General features: G+C 38.8%; 1 protein-coding gene and 1 long non-coding RNA gene across 4 annotated transcripts in view; one reads left to right on the forward strand and one right to left on the reverse strand.

Annotated features, from left to right (window-relative positions):
* The window catches only part of LOC131485431 (uncharacterized), a 91,420-nt gene extending 70,643 nt beyond the window's left edge, over window positions 1–20,777 (forward strand). The window contains exon 3 of the long non-coding RNA XR_009248841.1: window positions 20,479–20,777. This is a non-coding gene — a long non-coding RNA (uncharacterized LOC131485431). The remainder of the gene's footprint in view (window positions 1–20,478) is intronic.
* Window positions 1–24,570, reverse strand: part of PLCB1 (phospholipase C beta 1) — a 706,541-nt gene that overhangs the window by 583,856 nt on the left and 98,115 nt on the right. The gene's annotated exons all lie outside the window — the stretch shown is intronic.

A 24,570-nucleotide genomic window follows, 5' to 3' on the forward strand; every position in this document is an offset into this window, starting at 1 on the left:
GATGACCAATACTTAGATATTTGTATTTTGACATAATATGTTTACTGATGAATCTCAGTGACTGCTAACTAATTCATCTCAATACTAATTAGAATATTCATACCCTCTGCATCAGAAGGAAAGCAAGTTTTCTGTCTCAAGGTTAAGGACAGAGATGGGATCTTAGAGGAAGGAAAGGGGTGTGATTGACGTATGCTCTCTTGCCCTAACTAGTTTGGTTAGACATCCCCTTCCTACTCTGCTAGCATGGTTTCTGACCCTTCAACTTAGTGAAGAGATAAGGGGAGGCAGGGAAGTTCTATCCTGACTGCTCTAGCAGTAAACAAAATTACACTCTGTATGCTTGCAGGTATTTAAAATGAGGTCTCTGTCTTTGTCTTTATCTCCGTCTCATTCTCCATTTTTTCTCTCATGCTTTTGTGGGTTCTTCAGAGACCTCTACCTTGGGTCAGGTCTCAGAGGTAAAGCCTAAGACAGTGATTCTTGTGCAAATGATTTTTGGGAGAGAGCCCCTGGAAGAAACCTCAGAGGGACTAGGAGTACCAAGTTGGGACAGGAGAAAGAGCTTGGCAAAAATGCTGTTTTGGCTGAAGTTTAGAGTTCAAGTTCAGTCTCAGTCTGATCCCGTGGAGAGTCTGGAGCGTGCACTGCAGCACGGAGGTTGTAAGGCCTTGAGGCAACATGGCTCCTCTGCGCTTTCAGTCACTGGCCATGGCAGCCTCCAGATTGGTGGCAGGCATGCACTACAAAGCCTTCCTGGCCGCGGGGGCTCCTGTCAGTCAAGGGCAGTCCTCCAGACAGTGGGTACAGCTGTGAGTGGCTAGTGGCCGGTACCCACAGCTGCTTGAGGATGGTAAAGAAGACAGAGACAGAGCAATAATGGAATCTGCTAACCCCACTCCCGTGACTACAGCTGTTTTGCCTGCAGGTCTTTTGATGGGCTTGATGCCATTTTCCTGTAGCTCATCTTTTATTCCTTCCCCAGCACTAAGGACAGATACCCTACCTTTGCTCTGCTCTGCTCTGCTCGCCCCTCCTGGTAGCCCTTTGGAAATGATATAAATAGACCCCATGCTGGCTATAGGCTAACCTGAAAATGGTCCTATTGGACTCTGCCTCATTACACTAGAGGTGTATGATAGGGATCAGTACCAACTCTCCCCAAGGGTCCTTCATCAGGCTCCACTCTCTACTTTCTCAGCCTCTCTAAGCCTCTCAGCTATGCTGGGTGATCTTCAGGAAAAAATGCAGCAGACATTGTCTTCATGCCTTGACCAAAACTGGCACAAGAAGAGTCCTGTTGTGACTTCCTAATAGGTTAATTTGAATATTTTCCATACAACATACTCTTTTTGAGTGATGGGGCACCTAGGGGTTACATGATTGTGTGGTACACCCCCAAAATTACTATATTAAACCTCAGGAAAATCAGTGTAATGATTTTGTGCTAAAGCAGGTACCATTGTAAGCTCTGCGAGATACCAGAAACTTAAGATTTGGAAAAACGGTATGTATCAATGGTGAAAAGTTGGAAAAAAAAACAAACTGGCTAATCTTGGATTTAAGCAACAACAGAGCAGTGGTGACTGTTGGGAACATAGTCTGAGAATTATTGACATGTCTGAGTATACCAGTTGGCCGCAGATACTTACTCTAGTAGTACCTTTGTACCAAGACTTCCCTACCCTTCTCCACCTACACCCATAAAAAGTACACTTTTCACCATTTTGTTGGACCTTTTCCGAAACAAATAAAAACATAGAGTGACTATACTTGTTATTACCCAAAATTAGAAACAAATGTCTCTCAGCTGGGAACTGAATAAATGGAGTATGGTGTATCCATGCAATGAAATACTACTTAGCAGTAAAAAAGGAATGAACCACTGACAAATGCAACAACATGGATAAATCTCAAATGTGTTATGCTACATGAAAGAAGCTAGATTCAAAAGGCTACATATTGTATGATTCCATTTTTATGAAATTTTGGAAAAGAGAAAATTGTAGGAAAAGAAATCAATCAGTAGTTGCCAGCTACTGAGGGAAAGAGCTACAAAAGGGTATGTGTGAATTTGGAGAGTGATAAAATTATTCAAATGTTGATTACGGTGATGGTTGCAGGACTACATACATTTGTTAAAACTTACAGAACTGTAGACTTAGAGGTAAATTTTATTCTCTCAAATTATACCTAAATTTTAAAAAGAATGCATGTCTTAGTAATAAGCCTATTGTTACATAAACCAAAATAATACTCATTAAGATCACAGCATAATTAGTATATTTCTTGATCACTTTAAAAAAACCTGCCCACTTTTTTTCCTGACCACTTTTAATTTGCAAGCATCAGAATCCTGAATTCTAAGACAAATTTCAAAATATTTTCTCAAGAAATTAATTTTAATCTATGATAAATTCCTCTTTATGAATAATTAATCCCAATTCATATAGATCAAATTGTTAATTTATTGAAAATCCATTTAAAGCAGCTCTCCGCACCAAAAATAATCAATCCAACTACATACCTGTTTTAATAGGTCCCAATGATTCTTTATTTTTAAGTTTTTAAATGTTTATTTATTTTTGAGAGAGAGACAGAGCACAAGTTGGACAGGGGCAGAGAGAGAGGGAGACACAGAACCCCAAGCAGGCTCTAGTCTCTGAGCTGTCAGCACCCAGCCCGATGCAGGACTCAAACCCACAAACCATGAGATCATGACCTGATCCAAAGTAGGTTGCTTAACCAACCGAGCCATTCAGGTGCCCCTCAATGATTCTTTTACAATGAAATTGCTCAAACTGTGTGTCAGACCTGTTCTAATGACCCAGGAGCAGGGGAAAGCCAAACTGAGCCCATCCTTTTCTGATTTCTTTCTTATGGGAAGTCTTTATTTTATTGTTTTATGGGAAGTCTTTATTGAATCTACATTTCTGGGACTGAGAAAGGAGAGCTGGCACTAGGCAGGAAAAGGTTGAACCCAAGACCTATCTCTTCAATAAGTGAATGAAATTCATACCCCACACTTTTTCCTATGACTGAGCTCACCAGTTCCAAAGCAAATGTAAATTCACGGTAAGAGAAAAGGATAGAACCGGATCAAGAGTACCCAAGTCAGTAGCAAAGATTTTATGGTATTGACACAGTCTGTTCTCCAGGGAAGCTCCACAACCAATCAATGCTTTTCATGGGGTCCAAGGATCTATGAAGAGAATTATAATCACTTCCTTTGCTTTGTGGCAGAGTTCAGTCAATAGCACAGAGGGACCATTTTCAGGAGACGATGAGAAACCACCAAATGAAGATTAAAAGGCTCAAATACTGCAACAGTGAGGAATGGGCCATTTTTCTAAGCCTTAATACACTCTTTGTAAAAAGCATACTTTAATTAATATGGGGAAATTTCAGTATAATGAGTTAATATATTTAATAATATAATATTTAACAATATAATGTCTGTATATATATGAGAAATATAGAGATTGCATATAATAAACTTTTTTTAATGTTTATTTTATTTTTGAGAGAAGGAGAGACAGAGCAGGGAAGGGGCAGAGAGACGGAGACAGAAGATGGGAAGCAGGCTTTGCACCATCCGCACACAGCCTGATGTAGGGCTTGAACCCATGAACTGTGAGATCATGACCTGAGCCGAAGGCAGATGCTTAACCAACTGAGCCACCCAGGCATCCCTAGATTGAGTATAAACTTGAGTAAATCCAACTTACACTTTACTTAACAGCTGAAAAGTATGCACCTTGGTTCAGGGAACTGTATGGATAAAAATCTTTTTTTTTTTTTTTTAACAAGTCTGATGGGCGTTCTGAATGACCTTCAAGCTTGATTCCCTTTAATGAGTGGCATCACCTTGTGCATATCTGTGTGTGTGGTGGGAGGTACTCATCCAATATTGCCAGCTACTTGGGGGCCATACCTTTGTCTTTTTTTCTGTCTCCCAAACCCCTCACACAGGCACATAACACATGAGTTCCAACAAGTCTGGAATGAATCAGTGAAAATGCAATGGTTGAAATAACCCATAAGTATTGATAGTGGGAGTTAACATTTATTGAGTGCTTGGCATGCATGGTCACTGCCCTGCACATTCCATGCATATGGTCTTACTGAATCCTCACAGCTTATGAAGTAGGTACCATTATCATCCCCATTCTACTGGGAGGTTAAAAGGGTTAAGTACACAGTGATACATGATGGAGCTTAAATTCAAACCCAAGCAGTCTGTCCTTGAAGTCAGTTATCCTAACTACTACATAATATTATCTCACTAATTATATTAGACTACAATATTCACAGACAACGTAGATATACACAAATGTCACATTTTGCCCAATTCTTATAAAATGACTACCATATGAGTACATATTTAGTACTATCCTTTCTAATTTTCTTTCTAATTTCCTCTAATTTTCTTTCTAATTTGTCCAAAATGAAACAAACTATTATGTAAAGATCACTCGAGTACCTGGTTATTTCGAGACTTAGTTGATGAACCTATTCTCAGCAGATTTTATTCATTTTATCTGCAAGTTTTAAATGACATGTTAGCCTTTCTGGCCCACGTTTTGGGCTAAAGATAGCAATTATGCTCTACAGGTGAAGGTCACTTCGGGGAATGCTCCATCTAAAAACTAGGACTTTTAGAGACATCTGGAAAGAGAACACATGGCTGTCTTTAGATTTTAGGCTCAATATACAAAATCTGGTTTCAGTTACAATTCTATTTGTCCACACCCTTTCAGGAAAGCATTTATTCAGTAAGGCATCCTTCTTAATGTTCTCAGAACAAACATAGTCCTTCTGTTAGCAATATTAGACTTTTCAAAACACAATATTTGTTATAATCAAATTGAGAGAAAAATTGACCCGTTCAAATAAATGTTCTATTTATTAATGCATAGCTTACATTAATTTCCACATTAATCTTCTTTTTACTAGAAACTCAGAAGCAGGAATGAGAGTTATTATGGGCATTTGTCTGAAGGATTCCATTATACTGCTCCACAGAAAAGGATGGAGGGGAAAAAGCAACTGTGAGGTTGACTGCATGGATGGTCCCATGTATCTCTGTCTTTTGCCCTGTGATGACTTTGCCATTTCTCCTATCAAGAGAGAGTCTATTCCTCCTCCACTTAAATCTGGCTGACCTGTGACTTGTTTTAACCAGCAGAATGCATCCCAAGTGACACTGTACCAGTTCCAGTTTAGGACTCAACATGCCTACGTGCTTTCCATACTTTTACTTTCTCTCGCTCTCCCCCTCCTTCCTCCCTCTCTGTGTCTCCCTCTCCCTCTCCCTGACTCTCTCCCTCTCCTTCTCCCTCTGTGTGTATGTGTGTTCACTCAGAGCCCTGTCTCTGCTTTCTGAATAGTCTATTCAGTTTAGGGTGAGAGATAATTAAGTTAGGGAAGAGCTGAAGTATTCCAGCCAACAGATAACCAACCCTTTAAACCAGAGCTGCTTAGCAGATTCATGGCTGACCATATACAGAAGGGAGTCAACCAAGGCCAGAACAACCCAGGCTAGCCCACCTTAAATTACTGACCCGGAGAATTGGCACCCAATAAATGGTTGCTGTTTAAGTCAGTATGTTTCAGGATGGTTTGTTACCTAGCAATAGCTAACTGATAAAGTCTCTGTTATGAGAAATATAATAACAATAACTCAAACAATATTTTTTAATGTTTATTTATTTTGAGAGAAGGGAGAGGCAGAGGAAGAGGGAGAGAGAACCCAAGCATAAACCATGAGATCATGACCTGAGCTGAAATCAAGTCAGACTTTTAACTGGCTGAGCCACCCAGATGCCCCTGAAACAGTATTTTAAAATTTGTATCGGTCTTTTAAACACCATTTATGAAATATTCATATCCCACAGAAGAAACTATATTTTCATTTAACAGAAAGTATACTAATGTAATCTTAATCTATTTCCTTTGATATATTATTTATATATTCCTAATTCTCAAAAAATGTGTTGCATTGAACTGGATATCTCACAGTCTTTAATAACACTGTTTTATGAGAAGAGTATTAATAGAAAAAAAATTTAGGCTATGTCTGGGTTGAAGAACAATAAGCATATTTTATTATAAAATCCTTAACATTTTTTTACAAAAAAATTAATATATTAATTGCAAAATCTAAGGACAACTATCATGTTCTTAAAAGCATTAATCAAGGATGCACCTAGGTAGCTCAGTTGGTTAAATGTCCAACTCTTGATCTTAGCTCAGGTCATGATCTCACAGTTTGTGGAATCGAGTCTTGGATCTGGCTCTGCACTGACACTGAGGTGCCTGCTTGGGATTCTCTCTCTCCTTCTCTCTCTGACCTTCCCCAACTTGTTCTCTCTCTCTCTCTCTCTCTCTCTCTCTCTCTCTCTCTCTCTCTCTCTCTCTCTCTCTTTCTCTCTCTCTCTCTCTCTCAAACTAAATAAATTTTTAAATAATGTTAAACAAGTTTAGGGCAATGGCATTCATTGTTAATGGCTTTATTTGGGGGGTTTTTTGAGCAGTGATTTGCAATAAGAACATTTTATATTTCTATCCAGTATTTGTGTAAATGTATACATATTTATATACATGTATACCTGGAAATCATCTCAAAACAATATTTATCCTGTCTCTAGTATTTCCTAGTACAATCTAGTATAATCTATTCTGTTTTTGTTTTGTTTTGGTTTTTTTTTAATACTGGTCTCCAACCAATAAAATGATTTCACAACCTACTCATGGGTCAAGACCTCTAGTTTCAAAAACACTGGCTTATGAGTTAGTTTTCATCTGCTATGAATCACAATCATTGGGAAATATTTTCATGATAAAGTACTTGCCTAAGGGTTGAGCTGTTCTTTGCTCACTGTTAAGACTTTTTCTTCATTCTTGGTGGTCACAGGTAGTTTTTCCAATACAGCAATGACAACGATTAACAACTACCTTGAGCTTCTGAGATCACAAAGCATTTTTCTTTTTTTTTTTTTTTTTTTTTTCAACGTTTTTTTTTTTTTTTTTTTTTTTTTTTAATTTTTGGGACAGAGAGAGACAGAGCATGAACGGGGGAGGGGCAGAGAGAGAGGGAGACACAGAATCGGAAACAGGCTCCAGGCTCCGAGCCATCAGCCCAGGGCCTGACGCGGGGCTCGAACTCACGGACCGCGAGATCGTGACCTGGCTGAAGTCGGACGCTTAACCGACTGCGCCACCCAGGCGCCCCGCATTTTTCATATTTATTACCTCAAACCTCCATTGGGTTAATTGGCAAAGGAAACACAATGTTTCACAATTAAGTTCAATTCTAGGTAGATTGGTAATTTTATTATCCAAGATAAAGTGAACCTTCAGCAAATAAGACACATCACACCATTTTCCCATGTCTTGGTAATTTGGTTAGTTTTGAAGGTGTGATATGCAAGGATCTTCTGGAAAAGGTGCACATTATTTGAACCAAAAGTCTTCTCCTGGTCATATAAAATAAGTTAACCATGTTAGATTGCAGTTTTCAATTTGCTGTAAAATTTGATCACCGTTGAACAGTGATCAAAAGATGTTACAAAGCCAAATTTCTATAGTCGGCAAACAATTATAAGCCTACATATAAGTACAGACTTTTCTTTCTTAATAAGTAAGACTCAGAAGAGAGGGGTCTGATTTTCAGCCACATCCTCACAAATTCTACCAAGCCACTCATGTTGCCAGTGTTTTCTTGATTACTTCATTTTGAACAACAGAACAATAATTGGGGAAGATATCTTACCCTGAAATTACCTCAATTAATCTAAGTTTAGATAAATTTAGAGATCCTTTACTTAAAGAGAAATAGTATAACAGCATAAAAAAGTAACATAGATTTAGGAAGTATTCCCAACTGAGCAAGACCTCACAATTGCATATGCTTTATATAAATTAAAGGGGCCTTTTCAGGATCACTTTAAAAATCAACATAATAAGTGGTTTCACAGATTCCGCCCAATATATGCAGGATTAATGGCAAAAAAAATCTTATCCTACTTTATGCAAATGATACTTATAGCTTGGGCTAAAATTTCCCATGGTTGTATCATACAGGGTTTCTAAGATTGGAACATCTCAAACAATATAAGCAGAAGTGGATAACATTTGTTCTGGAAAACTCTATTAGATGACTCCCAAAGATGCTTGAGTGGTAACAAAGGCAGTGTCCCCAAAAGTCATTTGAAGGTTTGAGGGTAAAATGTTCTCTGAAACGAGTAAGATAAAAGCTATTCATTAAAAAGCTATTGCTTGAGGGGCGCCTGGGTGGCGCAGTCGGTTAAGCGTCCGACTTCAGCCAGGTCACGATCTCGCGGTCCGTGAGTTCGAGCCCCGCGTCAGGCTCTGGGCTGATGGCTCGGAGCCTGGAGCCTGTTTCCGATTCTGTGTCTCCCTCTCTCTCTGCCCCTCCCCCGTTCATGCTCTGTCTCTCTCTGTCCCAAAAATAAAAAAAAAAAAAAAAAAAAAAAAAAAAAAAAAAAAAAAAAAAAAAAAAAGCTATTGCTTGATATTATACATGATTCAAATACATATGTAACAGAAACTGCTTCCTGTCAACACTCATCTCTTCTTTGTGAATATAATCCTAATTTCATTCAGATCAGCAATACATTCAGCCCCTGCAATAAATTACAATTTGTTCAAATTGCTGATGCTCAGCCATGATGGCAAATTATAGTCACCTGGGAATAATTAGGGTGGTCTGGGATTGGTGGCAGTGTAGCCCAATGGGTCCAAAGAGAGTCCAGAAAAAGACCCACACATATAAAGCTACTTAAACAGGGCTGCCCAGATAAACCTGGACATATGTTCACCTAAATATAACCAACACGGAACAAAAATATAATGTCACCATAGATAACTGTTTTATCTTAAGCTTATCAAACTGATACTAATTTTACCCTTGAGAGGAAGACCTGGAATAAAGGTTGGTCCCTCCATTCACTCCTCCTTCACATAGTAGGTGTCCTGGCCAATAAATTTCTACACTCAGTGCTCTATACTACAGAGGTAAATGAGGGATAGTGAGAGGGTTAATCAAGTGAGGATTCAATTGGCCTTGGAATGCTAATGAGATATTATTAAAAGCAACCTTAGAAACAGTATAGTCTAGCTGTGTCGCTTATGCGTGAAACAGCTATTTAATAAAACTGAAACCTTCTTCAAAGCAAAGCTCACATTTATTCTAATGTTATTTTAGATCACTAGATCCGAATTAGCCATTGCCCATTTAAAGGACCTGCTTTTCATCTTTTTTTCCTCTATCCCAATGCTGTGCAGGTAAAATAGAAAGGAGAGGCCGTATATGAGTTTCTTGGCGTTAGTGACCCTGCACAGCTCCAACACAGGATTCACTAAAGGGTAGACATAGTTTTATCAAGTGAAACCAGCAGTTCCACACCATCTGAGAGACCCAGAAGACAGGAAGGGCTACACTTCCACTGGATACTGAGACCAGAAGCTGCCTGATGCCCTGAGATGTCTCTTGGGAGTCAAGCTTGGCCAAAAACAGTGTCTCCATGATTATTTGGGCAGCTGTATCTGGAGGCCCCCAGTTCCCTTCAGAGTTTCTTTCCTTTCCAATCTGTGATGGATGTACCACTGTAACCTCACTCTCTCTTCTACCTCCCTACTACCTATTTTCCAGTCTTGAGTATCTAGAGCTGCAACTGAGTCTTCCAGTAACATTATGGAGCCCTTCAGAACTTCCCGCCTTTTCAAAGTGCTTGCTAAGGGCAGTTATCAGCATTGACCTACCAGTGAGAAAATATTCACAACTACGTTCCTAAGTCTAGGGCAATAAAAGTCTTTCATTTGTGGACATTCTCAATTCCAATCATCTTTGCTGCAACAAGAAAATCACATCACCTCAAACTTCCTCATCATAAAGTCTGTTCCAACTCTGAAATTCCTAGGGGTGAGAAAATCTGGCTTTTAGTCCCACAAGTATATAATCTGTATGGTTAGAAAATTCTCTTTCCTGTTCTCTTAGCCATAACAGATGACTCCATGAAGGGTACATGCCCTTCTAACAACTCAAGTAAGATATGACCCACTTTGAACAGCATATACAGCTCTTTCTGATGTCACCTCCACCAAGGAGCTGCAGCCAGTCCCTGCTTTGTGTTTCCAATAACGCAGAATCACTGGTAGATCCTGGAGTTTGGCAAGCCTTTGGGCCTTTGATCGTATTGTTCCCCTATCTTGAATGCTTCTCCAAGCTCCTATCCACCAGGTAAACCCCTTGTATGCACTGAGCCTCAACTTCAAGGCCACCTTCCTTACTTTCCCAGCCTAGCCCTTCATCAGAGTATGCACCTTATCTCTACTACATTGCTTTTGTTTGTATCTCTTATATAAATTTTGTAAATACAAGAAGGAACTACGTCTTTCCAACTCTGAATCCCATCAGCTAGCAAAATCCTTGACATATCATTCAGGCTCAATAAATATCTGTGAACTGACAGCATCAGAGTAAGATGAAATACATCAGTGCCCTTGCCCCTCTGACCAGCAGCCAGCAAGGACCTTGGCATACTGTTGGGGTCAATAGGTATCTGTTGACCGACAGACAGAAATAAAAAAATGAAATGCATCAATTCACTAAAAGTTTAAGATGGAACTTCTGTAAATATAGGTTATTGGTAGTTTTTCCTACTTTGATTAGGCTGTACATTAAGGGATTTTTTTTTAAAAGTTATAAAGGGCATTCAAAGATGACAAAAGATATGATGATGAGTATCTAATTACCAAGTACCTTACAGATGCAAATTCATTTGAAGCACAAGGGCACAAAACCAACAGATCACAAATAATAAAGAAAAATAAATGAGATATTGTAACTTAGAAGATGAGGTATTTATAGTGGCAATATATGCTACATGATTAGTCCATGGTTTTCTCTTTAATCAACTAATGAAAAACTGCAAACCATTAAATGGGGAACATGAAAGGAGTAAGACTACCTTTGACAGACCCCTGGAAAGCATCCTTCTAAGCCTGCATCTCACATCCTAGGCATCAGAAGTTCACAGACAGATACAGGGGGATGCCCATCAGATACGGAATGATAGGCTTAAGCCTAAATCCCAGTTTTCAACAACTCCTTGCATGTTTGATTTTCCAGCTGTGTTGGAGAAAATGCACTCATTCTCAGATAATTCTACACTAAATGTACTAAGCCAGACACTGAAGTGACTTGGCTTGCCTGTTAATACTTTGCACCTAAAACAATGACAGCAAATCTCTGGCGCAGATTTAAGCCTCAATTCCTCAGCCTTCTAATCCCCGGTCCTGATGGTCATAAATTTCACATGGGTAATGCTGGAAGTAATAATTAGGGGAAGGCATAGTTAATACACTCAAACAGTCACATGAGAGAGGTGGTGCAGACAGCAACCTACCTGTAATCAAAAGAAACAAATTGCAGCTCAAGGCCTTCTGGTTACGGGACTGAATAGAATCACATCCACAGACAGAATGTCTCATCTCTGCCACTTCAGGCTGACATGCATGAAGCATGGCTTCAGTGAAGGCACAGATTTCAGAGTGGATGTGACACAGAGAGGCACACAGCAAGGGGAAAACCACGCTCTCCATTTATGATACTTTCTGTCCGTCAAAATAGGTTAAAAGATGCCATATCCTTTCAATAGCCTCCATAAATAATTTTGGAATCTTGCCACCATTCACCAGTTATGATTCTGGTTCCAACTCTCATGCAGCTTCAGGCAAAATTTTCTTTCCAATTGCTTCCACGGATGGACAGGTCCTTAGCCCAGACAGGAATGTAAGAAGGATGAAAAGCGATGCATCACAGATAAAGCGTTTTACCAACTTACCTCAAAAATACTAAAAATTTCTTATCAGTAATTTCTAATTTCTCATGAGACCCCAAAATGAGGAACATTAGAAATAATTACATCTTAAAGTAGTACACTTTTTCACAAATATAAGTACCCTGTTTAGTATGTCAAAGACCATGAATAGCTTTTTGGAAATTTGCTATTTCTAATAACTATTTCCTATTTAAGTCCAACCCTCACATTTTTTTCCATATTACATTTCCTTAACTAAAAGACTGTAACGGAAGATTTATGCCACCAGAATATCTCATTTTGATTTTGGCAAATACCCAGGCAACTCTAATATTTCTCAAAAGAGGAATTTCAAAATTCCTTCTGAATTCTGAAAATTACCTAAAACCCTCTTTGCCTTTCCCCCGTAAGCTGCTTATCCCTGTAAGCTGTCATTAAAACAAAAAGACTACCCCCTTTGAGAAGTAAATCACTGTTTAACCATTCTTTTAGAAGGAATAGTCCTTCTAAATTAATCACCAGTTGTTTCCTTCTACAGGGGATAACAGTAAAGCTGATTCTTGAACATGGTCCTCATTCATCCCTAATGCTCTAATCAAATGCCCATAGCCACATTCACCTCATCTCTAGCGGAAGATTAACTGGAAGGACCGAAGCTTGACACAGATTTCCTGCGTGTCTGATCTTCACAGACAGACTTGTTTCTGTCCGTGGATACTGCTTTAATAGCTGCTCACAAACATAGTGCATGACTTTGACCTAAGTGCTAGCCTTTCCTTTCCACCAAGAAGGTCACCATTTAACAAGAGATTTGCTTATCTGATCCCTATAAACTCTGAGAGTGTGCAAAAGATACTGTTCTTGGGGCATCTGGGTAGCTCAGTCAGTAAGCATCCAACTCTTGATTTTGGCTCAGGTCATGATCTCACAGTTTGTGAGATCAAGCCTTGCATCAGACTCTGTGCTGACAGCATGGGACCTGCTTGGGATTATCTTTCCCCCCTCTCTCTGACGTTTCCCTGCTCTCTCTCTCTCCTCCCCCCTTATTTTTTAATAAGGGAGAAAAAAAAGATACTATTCTAACCTACCCAGATCTGCCACCTCCAACCCTTTTATCAGTTCCATGTATCCACCGCTCACTTCTACATGCTTTATTCTCAAGAGCTTATACCTGCAGCCTTCTTTGAGGGGTTTCCTTGGTCTCCTGAAGCTGCTGTATCAGCATGAAGAGCTGGAAGTGCCTGGGAAGTTACCAGGCAGCCCATAGCCAATGACAGACAGGTGCAAGATTATGAAAGGAAAGCTCCCTTGAGTCAAGGCAGGATGTGTTCTGAGGTAGGGTTATGCCCTAGAGCACCCCTATGGATCATTCAGAGGTTGGGTCTCCTCTGACATGGAGTCTTTATTTGGCTTCTTCCCCATCCCTTACCTGCTCCCACCACTCCCTGGTCATTCCCTCCTGGGACCCTTCCCAAAAACTCATCTGAACACAACCCACTTCTCAGGGTCTGCTTCTGGGGAATCCAGACTAAGACAGAGGGCTGGTGTAAGAACTGTTCAGTCACCAGGAGGAGAGGGAAGGCAAGAAGAAAAAAGCTAGTATTTACAGTGTTGACTTTTTCCAGACCTTGCAAGAGGCACGTCACATATATTATCTCATGGGATCTTACCCAAGGGTAATGCAGGTATCATCTGGACACTTTATAAGAATTTAAGAGCTAAGGTTGAAAAACCCCAGGAAGCCCACACAAGTGATCTTCTGTCCTATAGTGCCACTTCTGATCTAAGAAGTTCATTTTCCCGCTCTGCCCTCTTGTTTTTCTTGTTTCCAAGAGTAATACTAATGATTTTTTATTGAGCATTTACTACAATATGCCAGCCTGCTGTGTGTGTGTGTGTGTGTGTGTGTGTGTGTGTGTGTGTATGCGCGTGCGTGTGCACACGCATGTGTGGGTGTTGTATTGAATTGCCTGAGGTCACACATCCTATAAATGATGGATGTGTAATATGAATCCCACTCTGGCCAGTTCCTGAATCCATGCTTTGATTTACTGTGCCATGTGACTACATACAAAAAAGGAACATGCACTAAACACCTATTAACATGGTTTCCAATGACTTCTTATGCAAAGACACCACGACTTCTCCGTAGCCAGGCCTCCTAGAAGGAATGTTATGTTGAAACAATGAGTTAATGAATATATCACTTTAAGTCTTCAAAAAAATTAAGAGATGTTTCCTAGAAAAACCTGAAACAACCTGAAAATCAAATTAGATGATGTACAGGGCTGAGGGCCAAGAAATTAGAAACTCTCATATCTTAGTCCAGGAACCTATATGAAACATGATACTTTCCTGTGCCTCAGCAGACTCACTTACTAAATGGGTGTCGTTCTTTAGCACAATGGAGCAAGGATGCTGAGAATTGATGTATGAAGGGGTAGGATGCCGAAGGGTAGGAAGGGTACCCCTCTTGGAAAGAAAACATAGCATGCTCTTCAGGAAGTGTACACCTTACACACATTAACAGCCAACTGGGTTTTGATACATTGATTATGTAGCCAAACACTCCCGTTCCCTTGAAAAGCCACAACACAATGTCATGTTCTCTGGCTGCCGGAGAAATAGAGATTAAAATCAGTCAGTGCAGGAGTACTTCAAGAACATGAGAATAGCTCTAAAGCATGGGGAGATGTGGTTCAGCTTAAATATTCAGAGCAAGTGGACCACTATTTCAGAAAGAAATATATCCCCCAAAACCACAAGCTGTTGGCATACTAAAGGATAGATGTATAAAAGATATCTCAGAAGAAATCAACACACACTAACACACACACGGTACTAATAAGAAATCGGTGTCAGAGCTCTGTGGGATGAATTAAACTAATAGGAATTGTTTTCTTTTTGTTCCCACACTGAATGGGATAGCTGCAATTATTCATTACCCTATATATATGCCTCTCTGCCATGTTTCTTGGCAGCAATTCCCAGAAAGTGGCTGAATCTGGGTTAGCCTTGTGACTTGCGTTGACTTCGAGAATGTGGTAGAAGCCATGATGTGCCGGTTCTAAGTGCAGGCCTCCAGAATTCTCATGTTTCCACTCTCCCTCTAGAAACCAAACCACTGCTATTTGCATGAGCTTGCAAAGCCAAATGGAAGATGAGAGTCTCATGGTCTAATCGCCCCCATTATCCTAATTTAAAGTCAGTAGATCTCCAGAGCAGCCTTACCAACTGACTCGGCAGCTAACCACAGATGCCTGAGTGAGCCCAGATAAAACCAGAAGAACTACCTAGCTGAGCCCAGCCCAGATTGCTGACTCACAGAATCATGACCTAAATACATGGCTATTGTCTTAAACCATGACTTGGGATGGTTTCTTACACAGAAATAGCTATCTGATATAATCCTTTCTTTTGTTTTTAAATTTTAATATTGTTCATGATTTACAATGAAATTACATAATTTTCTTATTATATGTTATATTATCCATGCTAATCATGTATAAAATAAAATGACCAGGGAACATATTTGAGAGGCAATGGTGCATGAAAGATAAAATCACAGGCTGTCAAGTGAGATATGCAGGATTTGAATCTGGGATCTCCTGCTGACCTTGTGTAAGCTATCTCAGTTTTTCTCAACTAAAAAATGGGGGGAAAATAATACATAGTACCTCATTTGGTGCAGATTAAATGAATATGCCAAAAGTTCTTGGAACAATGCCTCCCATGCAGTAAAACTGTGACAGTTAACAATGGCAAAGCTCTCCCCATCAGGCTTGCTACTCTAACCTCTATCACCATCGATTAGTTTTGCCTTTTCTTGATCTTCAAAGGAGAGGAATCACATCTATCTTTTGTGTATGGCTTCTTTCCTTCACCATGATATTTCTGAGATTTCATCCATATTGTAGTATGTATAAATAGTCCATTCTTACAACGTGTTTACAATCTGTCCTCTTGTTGATAGACAATTGGATTTTCTGCAGTTTGGGGTGATTGCAAATAAAATGTTCTGAACACCTTCTTTTTGATTCTTAGCACTTGCCTGTAATGCAGAGAAAGACATATATTTATCCTGCTTTGATGGATGAAAAAACATGGGCTCAGATAATTTAAGTGGCATAACTCTGGTTGCTGTTTCCTAGTCTAAAACTCTCCCTGAAGGTCACTAAAAGACCATGCCCAGTCAAAACTCACACACAAAGGGTAACTGAAGAAATCACAGTATATCCAAAATTATTAAATCACGTATATCCAATTGGTATATCCAAACCACTCTTAGGCCCCCATGACATAAAAATTGACTTACAGGGATTTCCATGGAATTTTGTTGGGAGGATAAAAATAAAATGCAGAGAAGTATGTATGATATACCATTTTTTTAGTGTTTATTTATTTTTGAGAGAGAGACAGGCAGACAGAGTGAGTGGGGAAGGAACACAGAAAGGGAGACACAGAATCTGAAGCAGGCTCCAGGCTCTGAGCTGTCAGCACAGAGCCCAATGCAGGGCTTGAACTCACAAGCAGTGAGATCATGACCTGAGTCCAAGTCGGATGCTTAACCAACTGAGCCACCCAGGTGCCCCTATGATATACCATTTTTGTAGCACAAAGAAACTTGCACTTTTCTATGGATGTGTGTGTGTGTGTGTGTGTGTGTGTGTGTGTATCCATACACATATCTCTCCATGTATATATAATAATTATGCTTTATTATGTGAGCTTAAAGAAAATTATGTAGGGCACACAATAGGTTGTCAATAATACGGGAAGCAAAATGGGTAGAAGAAACAGAAAAAAACATCACCCCCAAAAATCTGCCCTAAAAAAACCCAGGGGTGCCTGGGTGGCTCAGTTGGTTGAAAGTCCAACTTAGACTCAGGTCATGATCTCACGGTTTGTGGGTTCAAGACCTGCATCGGGCTCTGTGCTCACAGATGGGAGCCTGGAGCCTGCTTCAGATTCTGTGTCTTCCGTTCTGTCTTCCCCTCTCCTGCTTGTTCTCTCTCTCTCTCTCTCAAAATAAATAAACATTAAAGATTTTAAAAAAACAGAAGCATTCCTATGACCTATTTACAGGAATGGTTATATAGATATAAAAATTTTTAAGGATTAAAAAATACTTAAAATAGAATTTTTTTTCAACTCAACTGATTTAATGTGGTATAAAAGATAAAAATATTATTACTTGTTTTACAAGCCAAAAAAAAAAAAAAAAAAAAAAAACAGACCTCTGCTAAACCACGTGATTTTACTACCTTCACAGTAAAACAAATTTACCTCTTTGCAATAAATACAAGTTAAAGTCCCTTTGTATTTCTCTCAATACTTGAATTGCCTCATCTCCTCCCCCAGTTTGGCCCAGGATCAACTTTCTGCACTACAGTTAACCTCTCCCTTCCCTGAGGAATCAGAAAGAAGACAGTAATTTGTTGTGAATCATTTTGTGTCATGAAATGCATATTCATACATTTACTGAAGTATAACAAACACATGGTTAAGTACACTAACCTCAAGTTCACAGTTGAGTGAATGAATGAATGTTTACATCCATGGAAGCCCAACTTAGACTAAAATCTAGAACATTTCTATAGGACCCCAAAATTCTCAGGTGCCGCTTTCCAGCATTACCCTCCCCAGGAGGAAAGTGGCTTACTACTCTGACCTCTATCACCATCGATTAGTTTTGCCTTTTCTTGAACTTCATACAAGAGGAATCACATCTATCTTTTCTGTATGGCTTCTTTCCTTCAACATGACATTTATAAGATTTCACCCATATTATAGCATGTATAAATAGTTCATTCTTACAACGCGTTTACAATCTGTCCTCTTGTTGATAGACCATTGGATTTTCTGCAGTTTGGGGCGATTACAAATAAAATGTCCTGAACATTCTTCTGAATATCTTCTGAAGAACATATATTCTCATTTCTTTTAGGCTCATACAGTAGACATGTGCATTGCTTTAATAAATACTAATAAACAGTTTTCCAAAGTGGTAGCAACCAATTTGCACTCCCACCAGCAATACATGAGAGCTCCAGTTATGTACATCTTTGCCAAAGCTTTAAATTGTCAGTCTTCACAATTTTCCTCATTCTGATGAGCGTGCAGCACAGTTTAAAGTATTTACCATTATGTTTGCTACATTAATTTTTACCATAAAAATTCTCTGATACAAAGCAGCATGAATCTGGTCCTAATTAGTCAAAACCAGGTCTTTTAATTCTTCAAAGATTAGAAAACTATAGCATTTGCCACATTTAATTTTGAGGTGATATATAAAAATAATGAGGAAACTGAAATTATAGTATACAAATACATTATTAACAATACACTACATTTTGGGTATGAGATAACATTTGCTTTCAATTCTAAGAGAACAGCTAAAAACAATTATTATAAGCTTTTAGTAGTTGACCTTATTACAGGTTACAAGGAGGAAAATTTTCTTGGTTTTTGATTCCACAGCCAAGTTACAAAGCATTCTTACGGGCAATGCATATTGTTAATGAATAAAATAGAGCGGTTTTTAGGAATTAAAGTGATTGTAAATCAGATCTGAAGTTAAATTAAGTAACCACTACAAAGCATATGGCTTGTCTCCTTAAAGGTTCTATTTATATCCCCTGGATGACAACCATTAGGCAGTACATAGTTCCCTTAGCCCGAGTTATAGAGGTCTAAAAATATATTTCCTGGCTTCCACCAGGAACTGGCAGAGTCTCAAAACGGAGTTCGTGGCTTGGCCAAAACACAACCATTCTTTCAGACCAGTGTTGTCTGCATTTGGGAATGGCTAGATCCCATTAGAACAAGAGGAAGAAATATTTACCCCGTGATTGAAAATTTAACCTTTTCTTGTTTGCCTTTGTGGTCTAAGGCACACTTTGGGAATCGCTGGCCATGAGCCAAGCATGGGCTCTAGAGTAGGTTAGTTTTATCCACAGTAAACACTGGACTAGCTTCTAGGATCTTCTATCACATTATTAAGTCAGGATTTTTTTCAGGTGTTTCAGTCTTGAACCACCATTTCATGACTTGACTTACCCATCTGGAAGTTCATTAAAATCCCATCACAAACTCAGAGATGGCATGTGCCACAATGATGTAAATTTGGATGGAAGATGATCAGCCATTGACTCCCCCATTTTCCTCCAAAGCCCATCCCCCATCTCATTTCTCTAACTTCAAGCTAACACGTCTTCATGTCTTATTTAACACACTTTGCACACCTCACCTGTAGCCTTATGGCTGGTATTGACTTACCATGGTGGAATCTGAGACATTTCCCCTAACAGATACATCCTCTCTCCTCACAATCAGATTCCTTCTCCCTCTCCATTCTTTATCTCCCAAAGGCACACAATTTCATCCTTATCCCTGAGGCTACAAGCTCCCCTTTCTTTATAACCAGTTAATGAATGCTGCTTGTCCTTCTTTCCAAGTATCTCCTGTCTCCTCTCAAATCACCATTTCTCGTCAGAATCTCAAAGTCTAGTCATTTTGCCCTATGCTACTATGCCTTAGCTCACCTCCGTGCCTCAGTCTCACCACCCTTTCAACTTGCCTCACATGAACACCTTCATCTTGCAACCCTTCCGCTCTCAATAAGAGAATCAAGTAGATGTGTTTCCACAGGGCCCTCAATATACTCCATAGTTAGTCTGACCATATGGACTGCCTACTTGCTCCTTGTGATTCAAATGCCAATCATTTCCTTCTTAGAGAAGCTGCCTATGCCACACAATCAAAACCCCTGCTCCCAGGCAAAGGTGAATGAGCACTCAAAGTCATTCCCCTCATCACATCTGATTGGACCAGGGATGGACATCTGGCCCTTTGAATCTTGCATTGAGGTTCAGTGATACTAGTGCATCTCTGCCATAGTGAGGTGGCCACACACTGGGCAAAGAAAACAAACGATTCTGCAGACAAACCAAAATGTATGCAGCAGTAAAATCAAAAGAACTAGGAAAGAGACACTAAGTTCTCTAGAGACACATGGAGAGTCATCTGAGCTCCTGACTCCTAATTTCTGGCTGCTGTTTTTCATGAGGCCCCAGTGACTTTCTTGCCAAAGTCCTTTATCCTCCAATATTACACCTTCTAAAGCTAGCTGGACAGGGCTCTGTTCCTTGTAGATAAATCTGAATAAGCTGTATTTGAGCACCATGCCTCTCTTGTACAGATTCTCTTCCCTTCCTTAAACACTATCTCCTTCCTTCTTCGTCTTACTCTTGGCCACATTTTTGGAGTTAACTCAGGCTCTGCTTCTTCCAAGAGGCTCTCTTGCTCCAGCTTTCATTGATTTATGCAAAGGTGGGAGGCAGGGTGGTGGAAAGAAAGAGGCTTGGAAACTTCACTATTTACTTGCTATGCAACCCTCCCCTCTCTCAGCCTCCATTTCCTGATAGGGAAATTGAGTAAAATATAATTTAGTGTATAAGTTTCTTGTGATGCTATACTAGATAGCATACATGAAAATGCCTAGCCCAGTTTCCACCCTCTACTCAGTGCCCACTGAATATTTCATTGAATTCTTGTATTTTTTTTTTATTTTTTACAGAATTTTCATTCATTTCTTGTATTCATTCATTACTGCATGTTTTTATTCTTACAGAAATTTTCTTCAATATCAAGCTGATACTAGCTGGCTACAAAGGTATAATCAGTTATCCAGAACTACAATGATGTAGGCCCAATCATCCGCAAATATGGGAGAGTTCAAGAGATGTGTTCTTCCAGTTCAAGGGGCAAACAGAACCCAAATGAAGTTAAGTGAATGCTCAGCCTGGATCACCACATGTTTATGACCCAACCTGACCTCAGGATATGGAAGGACCCTTGGAGAGTGAACCCAAACTCAATTAAAATTATTTTTTCTAGAAAATAAAGACTCAATTTTTCAAGTATATTACTTGTATTTTTTTCATCAATTTATCTGCATATTTTTTTACATTTGGAAACACATCAAGGAAAGAAATAAAGATGATTCTGTTGATAAGTTGATGAAAATGAAATTTCTAAGCCAGGAGAATTTCAATTACATTAGGAAACACTTGAACCATGAAAATTTTAGCAGATGTAAGAGTACAAGATCACACAACCTGGAAAAATAACTTAAAACAGACAAGTAAAGAATCTGTGTTTATAATCATTTCCCATAACCCCTAAATTGACAAGTATACTTCTGTTATTCTTCAACTCGTGGATTTAAACGACCCTCAGAACTGGTTTTGCAAAGTTGCTGAAGGATAGAAAAAATACAAGGCAAAGTTTCAAGGTGGTTAGTCTCATATATTTTTTCTCTTCTTCTATAAATTTGGAGAAAATTTGGTGTAGGCATTAGAAATATATCAGAATACCTGATTTCCATTCCTTAGATTATTATGGTATTTGGCAAGCTATATAATCTCTGTGTCCCATTTTCCTCTTTCCTTAAATTGAAAGGTTGCTGGTGGGAAAGAAAAGTAGTACCTTAATACAATCACTTTGGAGGGTACTTTGGCAATGCTTATTAAAATGTAAAATGCATACACATTCTGATCCAGCATTTCCCTTCTCTGTGTATCTTGAAGAAAACCAGCACAAGGAAGTATATGCATTTAGAAGCAACAGGAAAATTTTTGAAACAAACCAAATGTCCATCCAAAGGGAATGACATGAAACAAACGATGGGACATCCGTAGGATGAAATATTCTGCATTAGCTAGATACAATGTATGGAGTAAATTAATGTCTAGTAGTATGCAAAGGTCTCTAACATGTATCATTAAAGATAAAAAGCAAATTACATAAAATGCAGTGCTATTTATAGAAAATACACTAAACAACATTGCATATTTTCTGCAGATACATATATTTGTATGTCAATGTTCACGAAAAATTTGGAAGATTGCACAGAAAACTGATAAAACAGTTAACCTGTGTACTCATTTGGGAGAACAAAAAGTGTCAAAGGGGACACTGATTTCATTTGTACGGTTTTCAGTTTTTCACAAAGAACTAAGGAGGTATTCACAGATTACATCTGCAATTGCAATTAATGTTTTAAAAATCAGAGTCATAATCTTAGTCCTTTCCTAGTTCTATTTATATTGGAAAATTATGGATAATTTATTATTTAGAAATCTTAACTTATATGATATATATTAACATATGTAAATGTAACTAGTATCCTTTAGTCTACCAAATATCCCTTAGTCTATGATTTTGTAAAGCCATACCTGTTTTATAAGCAAATCGTTGGGAATTACCTATCATCTCAAAAGGAAGTAACATAAATGGGAAATGGCTTTATAGATTTGTAGCCAAATATTTAGAGCTGTCGACAAGATATTTAACACAGTCTCCAAGTAAGAATCAATAATGAACCCGTTTTACAGAGGATCAGTGGCTACAGTTCTGGGGCTCTTTTGAACTGAAAGAGCTCAAAGCATAGTGTTGTCACCAATTCTATCACAAAATTCTAAGGCATAGAATAAAATGCTATGTGTTTAATAAAAAGGATCTGCTATAAGGCATCATATCTTTCTAAATGGTTAACCAGCAACCCCACCAGTATCCCATTCAATATTCTTTTCCCAAGAGCTAACTCCAGGTATGCCTGGACACCTTTATATTTTTCCCCCAAGTATTAAGAAGAGGAAACGCAGTTATAGAAAACAAGGAAGCACTATTTGGTAAAACTAAATACAAGTTAGTGGAGGCAAAACCTTATACTTTTGCCGACTGCATTTGGCACTATCTCCAATTTATCCAAAGCAATCACTAGCCTATTGACCAAAACTGTTAAGATGGTACCCTATTCCTTACATCTGATGATGACTTTACTTAAAGCATATTATTAGTACTGCTACTCGAATAAGATGACTTCAAATAATTTCTGTATCTACACAGGATAATTAATGACTATGAAAGCTCATGAGAGGGCTTTTAATGACTTGGGGTCTGTCCCTTTATTTCACATTCCAACAAGATTTTAAGTTGAATTTGAAAATATTATTCATTTCTCTTCTGGAAGGAGTTAGTTCCTTGTCCACCTCAGTCTCATCCTGAGAAATTGGCATTCCTTCCCTTTTATAGGGCCAATCCTGGTCGTGGCATATCGATCCCACCCTGTCCTGCCTTCCTCAGGACTCTCTGTTTAATTAACCATCCCCTCTTCCACTTGCTTTTCCAATTCCCCTCCTTTTCCCTGATTCCTTTTGCTCTACACAGCAACACACACTCAAGTTTCCCCAAACAGAAATAAAAGTCCTTCCACCAATGATACCACACTCTGAACCCAGAATCTTCCATTCCTCCCCAGGCACCGGCTTATGCTTCCAGATGCCTTGATTTCTTCTTCTCCTTTACTCAGTTAACTCCACCATCTCCAAGATACAGGTTTCTTTAACTTTTAGGTCCAGTAGCCTGTCTCAGTTCTCACTGCCTTAGGTCTGTCTAGAACATTCGACACCATGGGTTATATATTCCCTGAAATTTTGCCCCCTATCATTCTTCCTCTTTTTACCAGTTCATTGACTTTCACTTCCTCCTTTTCCTGTTTACATGTAAACCTGAGTCTTGTACAGCCCCTGTATTCCTTCTCACAGGCACATGTAAGTGTGACTCTTTCTACCTCTACCCTGCTGAGAGATCTCATCTAGGTTTGTGCCACCTTGCATGATGAAGGGATGGAAGGGATGTTGTTATTCATGTAGTTTATGTGAGTGATTTATGTGAGTTGCATAACTCCAGGAATAGAACAAGAAGCACGTTCCCTGGATTGAGGCTGTGCAAACAAGGGGGTTCTGAACTCACCGGGAATGCATGCTTTCAGTTGTTTCAACTGTCACTTCTGGCAACTGACTCCCACATCAGTATCATCACCACCAATACGTCTGATTCAAGGGTCAATTCCATATTCCCAAAGGCCTGCTAGACATTTTCACCTGGGCAACCTGCCAGCTTCCGAGGTCAGTACTGCACTCAAAGCTGTCTATCTTTCAAAGGTCATCCTTAACTTGTATATTCTAAATCTTTCCTCGATAGATTACACGGTGTTTTACAAGTTAAAAGGATCAATTTTAAAAGTTGGTACTTCACTGGTTTTGTAAAGAAAAAGACGTTCTTTGCATAGGTATGAATGTTGAATCTGGATCCAATTTACATAATTAGTTAGTTAATTAATTCCATAGTTGGTGCTTAGATTATGCTGTGGATGCTGTTTGTGTCTGCCTTGGAGTTAATGAAAAATCTACATTATCCAATTAAGTGTAACAGAGAAACCAGTTAATAGAGACTCCACTTTCAAATTCTGAATTAACAAATTATTCTGATCATTCAATTTCTGATTCCTGTTTTTAAAAACCAAAACAAATCTCTAATAAAATAAAATATAATATGATTTTATTGTAATGAATTTTGAAAGTTATGTATGGTCACTGTAGAAAAATCCTAACTGTGAGGCAAGTACAAATAAGCAAAATGAAATCATTCATAATTCCACCAGCCAGAGAAAACCACTGTTATTTTGGTGCTTATCCATATACTTCTAGGCACTTTCCCTTTTTCAAATATTTTTGTTCATTTTCCTTCATCATCTGCATATTTTTCTTGACAGCGGAACATGAACATTTTTATGTATGATTTCATTTGGCAACATCATTTTTAATGCCTGCATGGGATTCCATTATAAACATACAGCATAATTATTTAACTGATTTCC

The sequence above is a fragment of the Neofelis nebulosa genome, chromosome 9 (genome assembly GCF_028018385.1).
Source record: "Neofelis nebulosa isolate mNeoNeb1 chromosome 9, mNeoNeb1.pri, whole genome shotgun sequence".
Classification (NCBI taxonomy): Eukaryota; Metazoa; Chordata; class Mammalia; order Carnivora; family Felidae; genus Neofelis; species Neofelis nebulosa.